We start from the raw sequence: 12,562 nt of genomic DNA on the forward strand, positions 1-12,562 counted from the left end.
AGGGGAGGGAAATATATCCCTGGTGGTGAGGTCCGTTTGGAGGTGGCGGAAATGACGGCGGATGATACGATGTATATGGAGGTTGGTGGAATGGTAGGTGAGGACCAGTGGGGTTCTGTCCTGGTTGCGATTAGAGGGGTGGGGCTCAAGGGCGGAGGAGCGGGAAGTGGAGGAGATGCGGTGGAGAGCATCGTCGATCATGTCTGGGGGGAAATTGCGGTCTTTGAAGAAGGAGGCCATCTGGGTTGTACGGTATTGGAACTGGTCCTCCTGGGAGCTGATGCGGCGGAGACGAAGTAATTGGGAAATTTGGGATGGCGTTTTTATGGGGGGCAAGGTGGGAAGAGGTGTAGTCCAGGTAGCTGTGGGAGTTGGGCGGTTTATAGTAAATGTCCGTGTTGGTTCGTTCGCCCAAGATAGAAATGGAGAGGTCTAGGAAGGGGTGGGAGGAGTCTGAGATGGTCCAGGTAAATTTGAGGTCGGGGTGGAAGGTGTTAGTAAAGTGGATGAACTGTTCAACCTCCTCGTGGGAGCACGAGGCAGCGCCGATACAGTCATCGATGTAGCGGAGGAAAAGGTGGGGGGTGGTGCCAGTGTAGCTGCGGAAGATGGAGTGTTCCACATATAGAATATGTGTTCTAAGTTCTCAGGCGTAACTTCCATTATGATTGCTTCTTATTCCTTTCCCATGACAGACGTCAAACTAACTGTCTGAAAGATTCTGCTTGACTGTGGATGTGAGCTCATCGTTAACCCTGAAAGTGACTTATCAGCCTGACTTCTTACAGCCCCTTTCATTACCTGCTGATATCAAAATATTCCTTACAGTTAATTAAATACTTTTGATGGATAGTTCCAGCTGTAACTTAGGAAATGCAGATGCCAATTTGTGTAGAGCAAGATCCTACAATCAGCTTTGATTGAATTTAAAAAAATGAAAGAACTGCAGATGCTGGAAATCAGAAACAAAATCAGAAATTGCTGGAAAAAACTCAGCAAACCTGGCAGCATCTATTGGATGGGATATTGGGAAGTGTCTTTGTCCAGAGCAAATCCATATTTCTGTTCATTTGTAGACTCCCTAAAGTGGGGAAACTGGCCATTTGGCCCAACAGGTCCACACTGACCTTCTGAAGAGGAATGCACCCAGACCCATTCCCTGCTACTCTACTTTTACCCCTGACTCATGCACCTAACCCATACATCCCTGAACACTATGGGGCAATTTAGCATGGCCAATTCACCTGACCTTTGGACTGTGGGAGGAAACTGGAGCACTCGGAGGAAGCCCATGCAGACACGGGGAGAATGTACAAACTCCACACAGACAGTCACCTGAGGTTGGAGTCGAACTCTGATCCCTGATGCTATGAGGCAACAGTGCTAACCACTGAGCCACCGTGCTACCCCTTTGTTAGGCAAGGAGGTGAGAATGCTTGGTTCCCCAACCAGACTGGGTCGTTGGGGGTTAACATACAGACAAACCATGATCTTAATAGCAGGACAGGCTCAAGTGACTGAATGGCATCCCTCCAGTTCCTGGTCCCAAAGAGGTGACAATTATGGAACCTGTTTAATGCTGACATGTGCAGGTCCTGTTCCGAGGGAGGTGTGTGCGCTAACAGTGGAGGATAGGGATGTCACAAAGTGAGGAGTTGAGGGTGTGAGTGGAGTGTTGTAAAATTTGTACAGATTAACACTCTTGGGGCCTGTTTAATTGATAGTTTCTCTGTTCCACCCAACACCCACTTGACTACAACACCAATTACCTCCAAGACAATTTCCAAATTAACGTGGTGTAGTGCCAACCTTGGGATGGCCCCGAGCAGTTCACAAACTCTGACAGTGCGGCACGCCCTCTCTACTGGCCCTCCGACAGTGTGGCACTCCCTCAATACTGACCCTCTGACAGCGTGGTGCACCCTTAGCACTGACCCTCCAATAGTGCGGCACTCCCTCAACACTGACTCTCTGACAGTGTGGCACTCCGTCAGCACTGACCCTCCGACAGTGCGGCATTCCCTCAACACTGACCCTCCAACAGTGCGGCATTCCCTCAACACTGACCCTCCGACATTGCAGCACTCCCTCAGGACTGACCCTCCAACATTGCAACACTCCCTCAGTACTGACCCTCCGACAGTGCGACACTCCCTCAGGATTGACCCTCTTGACAGTGCAGCACGCCCTCATTACTGGCCCTCCGACAGTTCGGCACTCCACCGTCAGTACTAACCCTTCAACAGTGCAGCACTCTCTCATCACTGACCCTCCGACTGTGCGGCACTCCCTCATCACTGACCCTTCGACTGTGCGGCACTCCCTCATCACTGACCGTCCGACTGTGCGGCACTCGGTCAGCGCTGACCCTCTGACAGTGCGGCACTCGGTCAGCACTAACACTTGTAGCTGAGATTATGTTCTCAAATCTCTGTATCAGGCCTTTGTTTTAGGACTTTTATCTTTGCTGCTCCATCCACTCAAACAGAGCCAAAGTTGATGACTCATTGTGACTCAGGTTTTCACTGGGCGTTAACTGCAGCTCCAGCATATATATCCCTATAGTTGGGGAATGAACTTTCACAATGACACTGTCGCAGAATCTGGTGCTAAAAACCAACTGAAGGAAAACCATTTTAGTTTCTGTGTTGGAGGATGCTGTGAATGTTCTGGGGAGAAGGTACAAATCCCACCCAAGCAGCTGGTGAGATTTAAACTCAATTCATAAAATGAGGAACTGCTTTGGATAACAGTAAGAATGAAACTGGCATCAGTTGCCGTGAAAAGCCTAGTCTTTATGGTGTCTGGTTTATAAGTTCTCAGCTTTGTGGTTCATTCTTAACTGCGTCTGGCCAAGCAAACCTCTCAATTCAAGGAGTCCTGGGCAGGCAACAAATGTAGGCCTTCCCAGTGAACACACCCACATCCCATGGGTGAATAAGAAATATGTGTTGAGCATTTTTTTTGGAAGTTGCGTAACACGCAATATTTGTCATGTGTGCACAGGGTTAGGAATTTCTGAAAGTGGTCAGTCAGATGATGGAACTGTAAACAAACTCCATGCCTTCTCTGATTCCCAGCACTCTGCACATTGTCAACAGGACATCATCAGGAGCCATTGCGCCCATCCTCCTCTGTCAGCTTTTTGAACGATCCAGCCAGTTAGTCCCACTCCCTCACACTTTGCCAACAACCCTGAGAGATTTTTTTGGTCCCAAGTATTTATTTGATTTCTGTGTTGAATCTGCTCCAGCTGCCTGTTGAGGCAGCATTTACCAGATCACTCCTACAGCCTTGAATCTCTCAACTTTGTGACTAAGGGCTTATGCCTGAAATATCGACTGTCCTGCTGCTTGGATGCTGCCTAACCTGCTGTGCTTTTACAGCACCACACTTTTCGATTCTGGTCTCCAGAATCTGCAGTTCTCACTTTCTCCTACCCACAGGTAGCAAGGTGTCTCTCCCATGGCAGTCCATCCAGCCCAGTTTCCACAGTGTCAGAGAATTCTGAGATGCCATTGCCATTCCCAAACTCCATTTCCCTTAAAACAAGGAAGAACGTAAACTTTCCATCTTCTCTATTGGAGTAGTGTTGACATACTATGTTTCAGCCATGATCATGGAGTCATGGCAATGTACAGCACAGAAACAGACCCTTCAGTCCAACTCATCCATGCCGACCAGATATCCTGACCTAATCTAGTCCCATTTGCCAGCACTTGGCCCATATCCCTCTAAGCCTTTCTTATTCATATACCCCTCCAGATGCCTTTTATAATGTTGTAATTGTACCAGCTTCCACCACTTCCTCAGGCAGCTTATTCTATTCATGCACCACCCTCTGTGTGAAGTGAATGCTAGAACAGGCTCGAAGGGCTGAATGGCTTACTCCTGCTCCTGTGTTTGATGTTGCTGTATTCCAATCCTGCACAGGGGTGAGAGAGTGTGAGAACGCGGATTAACTCCATTCTGAATGCTCTCGGAACTAAACAATGAATGCAGTACAGCACAGGAACAGGCCCTTCGGCCCACCAAGCCATGATATTTTATTGAAATGAAAATTCCTTTCCCTCTACGCAGTCCATATCCCCCCATTTGCTTTCTATTCTTGAATCTTTCAAGATGCCTCTTCTATGTTGCTGTTTATCTACCTCCACCACCATCTCTGGCACTTACCATCCTCTGCGTCTCACATCACCTTTAAACTTAACCTGTTTTACCTTAAACCTGTGTGTCGCCCTAGCAATTGACACTTACACCCCGTGAAAAATGTCAGGGGATTCAATGATGGTGATGCCATTGAATTTTGAGGCATGAGTGAGGTTAGATAGTCTCTTGTTGAAGGTGGTCATTGCCTGGCATTAGTATGGCATGAATGTAACTTTTCACTTGTCAGCTCCAGCCTGGATATTGTTCAAATCTTGTTACGTTTGGACATGGACTGCTTCAGTCTCTGAGGAGTTGCAAATGGTGCTTAACATTGTGAGAGACTGACACATATCCACTTCACAACAGGAGACTGAACCTCCAGTGTTACCCTGTTTGATCCACTGGATTCTCTAGAGCCTGATCCAGCAATGACTGCTCCCTCATTGGACTGGAGATGTGGTGTTGTTGGAAGTTGCTCCTCTCTGTCCCCATTACACCATGACCATGCCTGTCTCTCTAGTTCTTGGTCAGCCCTCATGTTAAGCATGGCGCTTCCTTGTGGGGGACTGACTACAAACAATGCATCAGAGCTGGTTTGGAGTCACAGGTGTCTTGTGAGCTCAGTCTTCACCTTACAGCCTCCCTCAGCGACAGAATAAGCTGTCAGTCTTTGTGGGGGATGGGCAGTGAATTGCCCCCTTTTTTCCATCTTTCTCAGTCTCCCCTCGAAGTGGCTCCTCTTGGACGATTTTGACCCTGGGCTGGATGAATCATTACGTTGGTCTTTACTGTGCAACTGTTTCTCATATGTTAATGTTAACAGAATGGACGTCTATAGACATTTTGAGATTGTCTTTGAACTGTCTATATTTGTATAATGAATATGCCCTGTTATAACTGCTCTCTAATTCTGAGTGCTCCCTGTAATTTCCTTGCTAATTAATCTTTCTAGATTGTTGCCATTGAGGGTCTGTAGGAAAGAACCCAGCAATGTCACAGAACCTCTGCTGTTTCAGCTTTAATCAGATAGATGCTGTTCCTGACCCCTCTCGGACCCCCCCTGTCTCTGCAGCATCATAGTGTTCTTTCTTAACACTGCTATCCCTTCTCCTTCCTTTCTCTTCTGTCCTAGAAAGACGGTTTCCAAGTCCTGCCCTTTTGGAGCCAAGTCTCTGCCATAACTCTGGATGTAGGTTTGCTCGCTGAGCTGGAAGGTTCATTTCCAGACATTTTGTCACCCTACTAGGTAACATCTTCAGTGGGCCTCTGGGCAAGCACTGCTGATGATTCCTTCTTTCTATTGATATGTTTGGGTTTCTTTGAGCTGGTGATGTCATTTCCTGTGGTGATGTCATTTCCTGTTTTTTTTCTCGGGGTTGGTAGATGGAGTCTAACTCGATGTGTTTATTGATAGAGTTCCAGTTAGAATGCCATGCTTCTAGGAATTCTCGTGTGTGTCTCTGTTTGGCTTTTCCTAAGATGGATATGTTGTCCCAGTCGAAGTGGTGTCCTTCCTTATCTGTATGTAAGGATACTAGTGAGAGAGGGTCATGTCGTTTTGTGGCTAGTTAATGTTCATGTATCTTGGTGGTTAGTTTTCTGCCTGTTTGTCCAATGTAGTGTTTTTTACAGTCCTTGCACAGTATTTTGTAAATGACATTAGTTTTGCTTGTTGTCTGTATAGGGTCTTTCATGTTCATTAGCTGCTGTTTTAGTGTGTTGGTGGGTTTGTGGGCTACCATGATGCCAAGGGGTCTGAGTAGTCTGGCAGTCATTTCCGTGATGTCATTGATGTAAGGGAGAGTGACTAGGGTTTCTGGACGTGTTTCATCTGCTTGTTTGGGTTTGTTGCTGAGAAATTGGCAGACTGTGTGTTCATTGTGTACCCATTCTTTGTGAATACACAGTATAGGTGATTTTCCTCTGCTCTGCGTAGTTCCTGTGCTGCTGGCTCGTTGAAATAATGTTCTGATGCAGCTTCGTTTGTGAGTGTTGCGATGATTGCTTCTGTAGTTCAGTATTTGGTCCGTATGTGTTATTTTCCTGTAGACGCTGGTTTGAAGTTCCCCATTGACTGTTCGCTCTACTGTGACATCTAGGTATGGCAGTTTGTTGTTGTTTTCCTCCACTCTGCAGTTGATCCAAGTCTCCCTGCAACCTGCAACATTCTTCCACACTGTCCACAACTCCACCGATTTTAGTTTCAGCTGAAACTTACTAATCCATCCACCAATGCCTGCATCAAAGTCATTTATAAAAATGACAAACAGCAGTGGTCCTAAAACAGATCCTTGTGGCACACCAATAGTAACCGGACTCCAGGCTGAATATTTTCCATCAACTACCACTCGCTGCCTTCTTTCAGAAAGCCAGTTTCTAATCCAAACTGCTAAATCACCCTCAATCCCATGCGTCTGCATTTTCTCCAAAAGCCTACCATGTGGAACCTTATCAAAGGCTTTACTGAAGTCCATGTACACCACGTCAACTGCCCTACTCTCATCTACATGCTTGGTCACCTTCTCAAAAACCTCAATGAGGTTTGTGAGACACGACCTGTCCTTGATGAATCCATGTTGACTATCTGCAATCAAATTATTGCTTGCTAAATGATTATAAATCCTATCTCTTAAGAATCCTTTCCAAAACTTTTCCTACAGCTGACGTAAGGCTCACTGGTCTATAATTACCTGGGTAATCTCTGCTGCCCTTCTTGAACAAGGGCACATTTGCATTCCTCTCATCCTTTAGTACTAAACCTGTAGACAATGACGACTCAAAGATCAAGGCCAAAGCCTCGGCCATCTCGTTCCAGCTTCCCAGAGAATCCTCAGAAAAATCCCATCCAGCCCAGGGGACTTGTCTACTTTCACACATTCTAGAATTGATAACATCTCCTCCTTGGTAACCTCAATCCTTTCAAGTCTAATAGCCTGTGTCTCAGTCTTCTCCTCTACGATATTCTCCTTTTTCTGAGTGAAAACCAATGAGAAATATAAGGGTGATAATACAATGAGAATAAGGGTGATGAACTTGGAACATGGATCAGTCCTTAGAACTGAGATGTTTTAGCCATTACGAAGACTTGGATATCAGAGGGCAGGAATGGTTGTTAGATGTTCCAAGTTTTAGATGTTTCAAAAAAAGGAAGGGAGGTAAAAGGAGGGGGAGTGGCTTTGCTAATCAGGGATAGTGTCACAGCTGCAGGAAGGGAGGGTGTCGAAGAGGGTTTGTTTACAGACTCAGTATGGGCAGAAGTCAGAAAGGAGTAATCACTTTATAGGGAGTTTTCTACAGGCCCCCCAATAGCAACAGAGACACAGCAGAGCAGATTGGGGGGTGGATTTTGGAAAGGTGCAGAAGTAACAGGGTTGTTGTCATGGATGACTTCAACTTCCCTAATATTGATTAGAACCTACATAGTTCAAATAGTTTGGATGGAGCAGTTTTTGTCAGGTGTGTCCAGGAAGCATTCTTGACTCATTATGTACATAGACCGACTAGAGGGTAGGCCATATTGAATTTGGTGCTTAGCAATGAACCAGGTCAGGTGTCAGATCTCTCGGTGGGAGAGCAGTTCGGTGATAGTGATCACAACTCCATGATCATTGCTATACTCATGGAGAGGGATAGGAGCAGATGGTATGGGCAAGTATTTAATTGGGGGAGAGGGAATTACAATACTGTTAGGCAGGAACTGGGGCGCCTAGATTGGGAAGAGATTTTCTCAGGGAAATGCATGACAGGTTGTGGAGGTTGTTTAGGAAGCACTTGCTGATGTTCTGGACAGGTTTGTCCCACTGAGGCCACAAAATGCCATACCTAGATGTCACAGTAGAGTGAACAGCCAATGGGGAACTTCAAACCAGTGTCTACAGGAAAACACCACATACAGACCAAATATTGAACTACAGAAGCAATCATCCCAACACCCACAAATGAAGTTGGATCAGAACATTATTTCAACGACCCAACACCCACTGAGACAAAGAATGGATTGTAGGGTGAAGGAACCTTTGGTGACATCTAGTCAAGAGAAGATTGAGGAGACAAGGATCAGACAGAGCCTGAGAAGGTTACAAGGTAGCCAGGAGGGAACTGAAGAATTGACTTAAGAGAGCTCGAACGGGCATGAAAAAACTTTAGAGGGTAGGATTAAGGAAAACCCTAAGACATTGTACACATATGGGAGGAACAATAGAATGGCCAGAATAAGGGTAGGGCTAATCAGGGATAGTGGAGGGAAATTGTGCCCGGAGGTAGAGGAGGTCCTTAATGAATATTTTGCTTCAGTATTCATGAGTGAGAGGGACCTTGTAGTTTGTGAGGACAGCGTGAAACAGGCTGATTTACAATCATAGAATCCCTACAGTGTGGAAACAGGCCATTCACACCGACCCTCCGAAGAGTAACCCACCCAGTCCCATTCCCCTACCCTATTACACCACCTTTATCCCTGACTAATGCACCTATGCTTGAACAGGTTGATGTTAAGGAGGAGGATGTGCTAAAATTTAGAAAATAACTTGAGGATCGATAAGTCCCCTGTGCCAGATGGGATGTACCTAAGGTTAGGACAGGATGTGAGGGAAGAGATAGATGCCCCTTTGGCAATGATCCTTGTGTCCTCACTGTCCACTGGAGTAGTACCAGATGATTCCCTCATTCAAGAAAGGCAATAGGGATAATCCTGGGAATTACAGACCAGTTAGTGTTACGTTTATAATGGGCAAATTATCGGAGAGGATTCTGAGACATAGGATTTATGATTACTTGGAAAACCAAAGTTTGATTAGAGATAGTCAGCATGGCTTTGTGAGGGACAGGTCACACTCACAAGCCTTATTGAATTCTTTGTGACAAAACGCATTGAAGGTAGTGCAGTGGATGTGGCGTATATGGATTTTAGCAAGGCATTCGATAAAGCTCCCCATGGTCAACTCATTCAGAAAGTTAGGGGTCATGGGATACAGGGAAACCTATCTGTCTGGATACAGAATTAGCAGGCCCATAGAAGACAGAGGGTGGTAGTAGATGGAAAGTATTCAGCCTGGAGCTCGGTGAATCCCTGGATCAGAACTGTTCCACAGGGATCTGTTCTGGGACTTCTGCTCTTTGTGATTTTTATAAATAACTTGGATGAGGAAGTGGAAGGATAGGTTAGTAAGTTTGTCAATGACATGAAGGTTAGTGGAGTTATGGATAATGTGTAGGGCTGTTGTAGGTTGCAATGGGTCACTGATAGGATGCAGAACTGGGCTGAGAAGTAGCAGGTGGAGTTCAACCTGGAAAAGTGTGAAGTGTTTTATTTTGGAATGTCGAATTTGAATGCAGATTACAGGATTAAAGGGAGGATTCTGTGCAGTATGGAGGAACAGAGGGATTTTGGGGTCTATGTCCCTAGATCCGTTAAAGTTGCCATGCAAGTTGATAGGGTTGTTAAGAAGGCATATGGTGTGTTGGCTTTCACTAGCAGGGGGATTGTGTATAAGAACCATGAGATTATGCTGCAGCTGTACAGAGCCGAAGAGTGTGGGGCTGGAAAAGCACAGCCAGTTAGGCAGCATCCAAGGAGCAGGAGAATCGACGTTTCGAGCATAATCTCTTCATCAGTTTTTTCGACTGTGATGTCCAGCATCTGCTGTGCTCACTTTCTCCCTGCAGCTCTGCAGAGCCCTGGTTAGACCACACTTGGAATATTGTGTTCAGTTCTGGTTGCCTCATTATAGGAAGGATGTGGGTGCTTTAGAGAGGATACAGAGGAGATTTACCAGGATGCTGCCTGGATTGGAGGGCTTGCCCTATGAAGAAAGGTTGAGGGAGCTAGGGCTTTTCTCATTGGAGTAAAGAAGGATGAGAGGTGACTTGATAGAGGTGTACAAGGTAATGAGAGGCATAGATAGGATGGATAGCCAGAGACCTTTTCCCAGGGCAGAAATGGCTATCACGAGGGGGCATCATTTTAAGGTGATTGGTGGAAGGTTTAGGGGAGATGTTAGAGATAGGTTATTTATACAGAGAGTGGGGGGTTCATGGAATGCACTGCCAGCATGGGAGTAGAGTCAGATACATTTGGGTCATTTAAGTGACTCTTGGATAGGCACATGGATGATAGTAAAATGAAGGGTATGTAGGTTAGTTTGATTTTAAATTAGGATAAAAGGTCGGCACAACATTGAGGGCCGAAGGGCCTGTACTGTGCTGTACTGTTCTGTGTTCTCTGAAAGTTGATGCCAGTGAGGCTGCTGGATTGGTGTTTCACATCTGGCCTTTTGGAGTAGAATTCCTACACGGTGGGTGCAGGCCATTCGGCCCATTGAGTCCTCACTAATCTTCCAAAGAGCATCGCACCCAGACTCGACTTTCACCCTGTTCCTGCATTCCTCATGGCTCATCCAGCTATCCTGCACATCCCTGGACACTATAGGCAATTGACCGAAGCATTGTTACTCAATGTGGCCCTAGATATGACTCCTACCCCATAGTAATGCTGTTGATTCCTCACTATCCTCTGCACTGATTTGTCAATCAGCCTGATGAGTCTGTTCTGCTAACCATGGCTGACCTGCAACTCAACCTCATATAGCCACTTTCACCTCACAGAGCAGGTTCAATGGGCTGAACGGCCTCCTTCTCCTATTCCTTATGCTCTCATTCCTTAATGGCTGTATTCAGTATTAACCCTCCATAAAGCTGTATCTCATTGTGACTTGCTAAGGGAATTAGCCACCAATGCTCTCAGTAATGCTCACATTCCAACAATGCATTTTTAACAACATTGAACACATTGTATATTAAAGAGAGTAGTTTGAACTTGGAGAGGTATTGGAGGGACGCAATGACTCTGACTCAGAAATTCCTGTCGTTGCTGGCATTTGTTTAATGTCAACATTTGAAGTGATACATTTGGAACTCTGTCCAGAGTCGGTGTAATTTGCAGGCACACCTGTGCTGTCAAGTATTTGACAGTAAAATCTTTAAATAATTCATGTGCTCTTGAAGAACCAGTTTGCCTGCTGGAGAGGGAAGTCTCCAGCATTTGGAGCTGATCCAGTTGGTGACATGAGTGCCTTTGGTTGGACTGAACTGAGGTGGGGATTCACAGCGGGTCAGAGTTGGGGAAACAGCAAGCTTGGAGGAGGATAAGAGGAGATTACTGAGATAGGGAAGGGTGAAACTTTGGAGAGATCTAATCACAAGGATTTTAAAATCAAGGCATTGCCACAACCAGTGCAACTCTTGGAGACATCAAACAGCGAGCAGGAGTAGGCCGTTCGGCCCTTCGAGTCTGCTCTGCCATTCAATCGGACCATGGCTGTTCATCCAACTCAGTAACTGGTTCCCACTTTCTCTTCATGCCCTTTGATCCCTTTAACTTCATGAGCTGTATCTAACTCCTTTTTTGAGAAAAATGAGCTGAGGAGTGACCAGGCCTTGGTGTGAATTTGGAGAATTTCTCCACCTTGAGGTTTTTTTCCCTCACTTTGGTGAGGACTCGTTAATTGGCAGAGACTGATCATTGTGATTGATGACCAACTCCACGACTGCACCATAGTCCCAGCAGACTGTAGGTTGCTCTCTCCATTCAGACAGGCTACTGGGGGTGAGGTGAACCAGATGGTCAGGTGAAGTTGGATTAGGGGGTCCTTCATGGTAACTGTAGGACGATCTGGATGGTTGAAAGCCAACAGCATGGATTTGGATTTTAGTACTATCAGTGTTTCCTACAGTCATGTGATCAAACTGTTGAGCCCTCCAGTCTGACCTAGAACCAATATAATTCAGTCCTTGTCATGTGAATCTTGGGAACTGAGAGAAGTCTAAGATACAAATGAATGTGGGAGAGAGAGAGAGAGAGAGACGGCGGCTAAAGGAGGTGATGGAAACGTGACCTTCAAGATGAAAAGACAATGCCTGGGAATGAAAGTGGGAGGAGACCTGACTATAATTTCCTTTAAATGTCAAGGATAGGGTAAGGAGAAGCTTGTTAATGGAGGGCTGATGACAGGATACTTTGTGATAAGTGACTGACTCAGCCCTCCGTTCTGACAGAACATTGCAAACAGGATTCCAGAAAACATTAAAAAAAACAGTCCAAACCCCCAAAGTCAGGGGCATTGAGGGCAGAGGAGGTCATTCATTACGAATGTGCATCCCCACTCTACTTTCACTTCATCATCCTCTGATATTCTTTAGTTAACAAACCAAATAATCAAACTCCAATTTCAAATGAACAATCCACCCAATATCTGACCAGTTTATCCAGTTACAAACAGAGTTCCCATTGTCCACTGTCCTCCATGAGACATCCTCCCGATTTCACTCCTGGAAGCTCCAGCTTGTAGTTTCCCACGGTGCACCTCCTCCCATCCCGCCCCAACCCTGTCACCCCACCCTGCTCACCCCCCCCCCC

At 46.0% G+C, this 12,562-nt stretch overlaps 1 protein-coding gene across 6 annotated transcripts in view; it reads left to right on the top strand.

The window, feature by feature from the left end:
- tmbim1a (transmembrane BAX inhibitor motif containing 1a) overlaps positions 1 to 12,562 on the top strand; it is a 63,702-nt gene that overhangs the window by 3,872 nt on the left and 47,268 nt on the right. Inside the window, exon 1 of one of the 6 annotated variants that reach the window (XM_043694371.1) lies at positions 2,581 to 2,704. The exons of the other annotated variants lie outside the window; for them this stretch is intronic. The gene's annotated coding sequence lies outside the window, so the exon portion shown is untranslated. Of the gene's footprint in view, positions 1 to 2,580; positions 2,705 to 12,562 lie in introns of those variants that run through there. 6 annotated transcript variants of the gene reach the window in all.

The sequence above is a fragment of the Chiloscyllium plagiosum genome, chromosome 7 (genome assembly GCF_004010195.1).
Source record: "Chiloscyllium plagiosum isolate BGI_BamShark_2017 chromosome 7, ASM401019v2, whole genome shotgun sequence".
Taxonomy (NCBI): Eukaryota; Metazoa; Chordata; class Chondrichthyes; order Orectolobiformes; family Hemiscylliidae; genus Chiloscyllium; species Chiloscyllium plagiosum.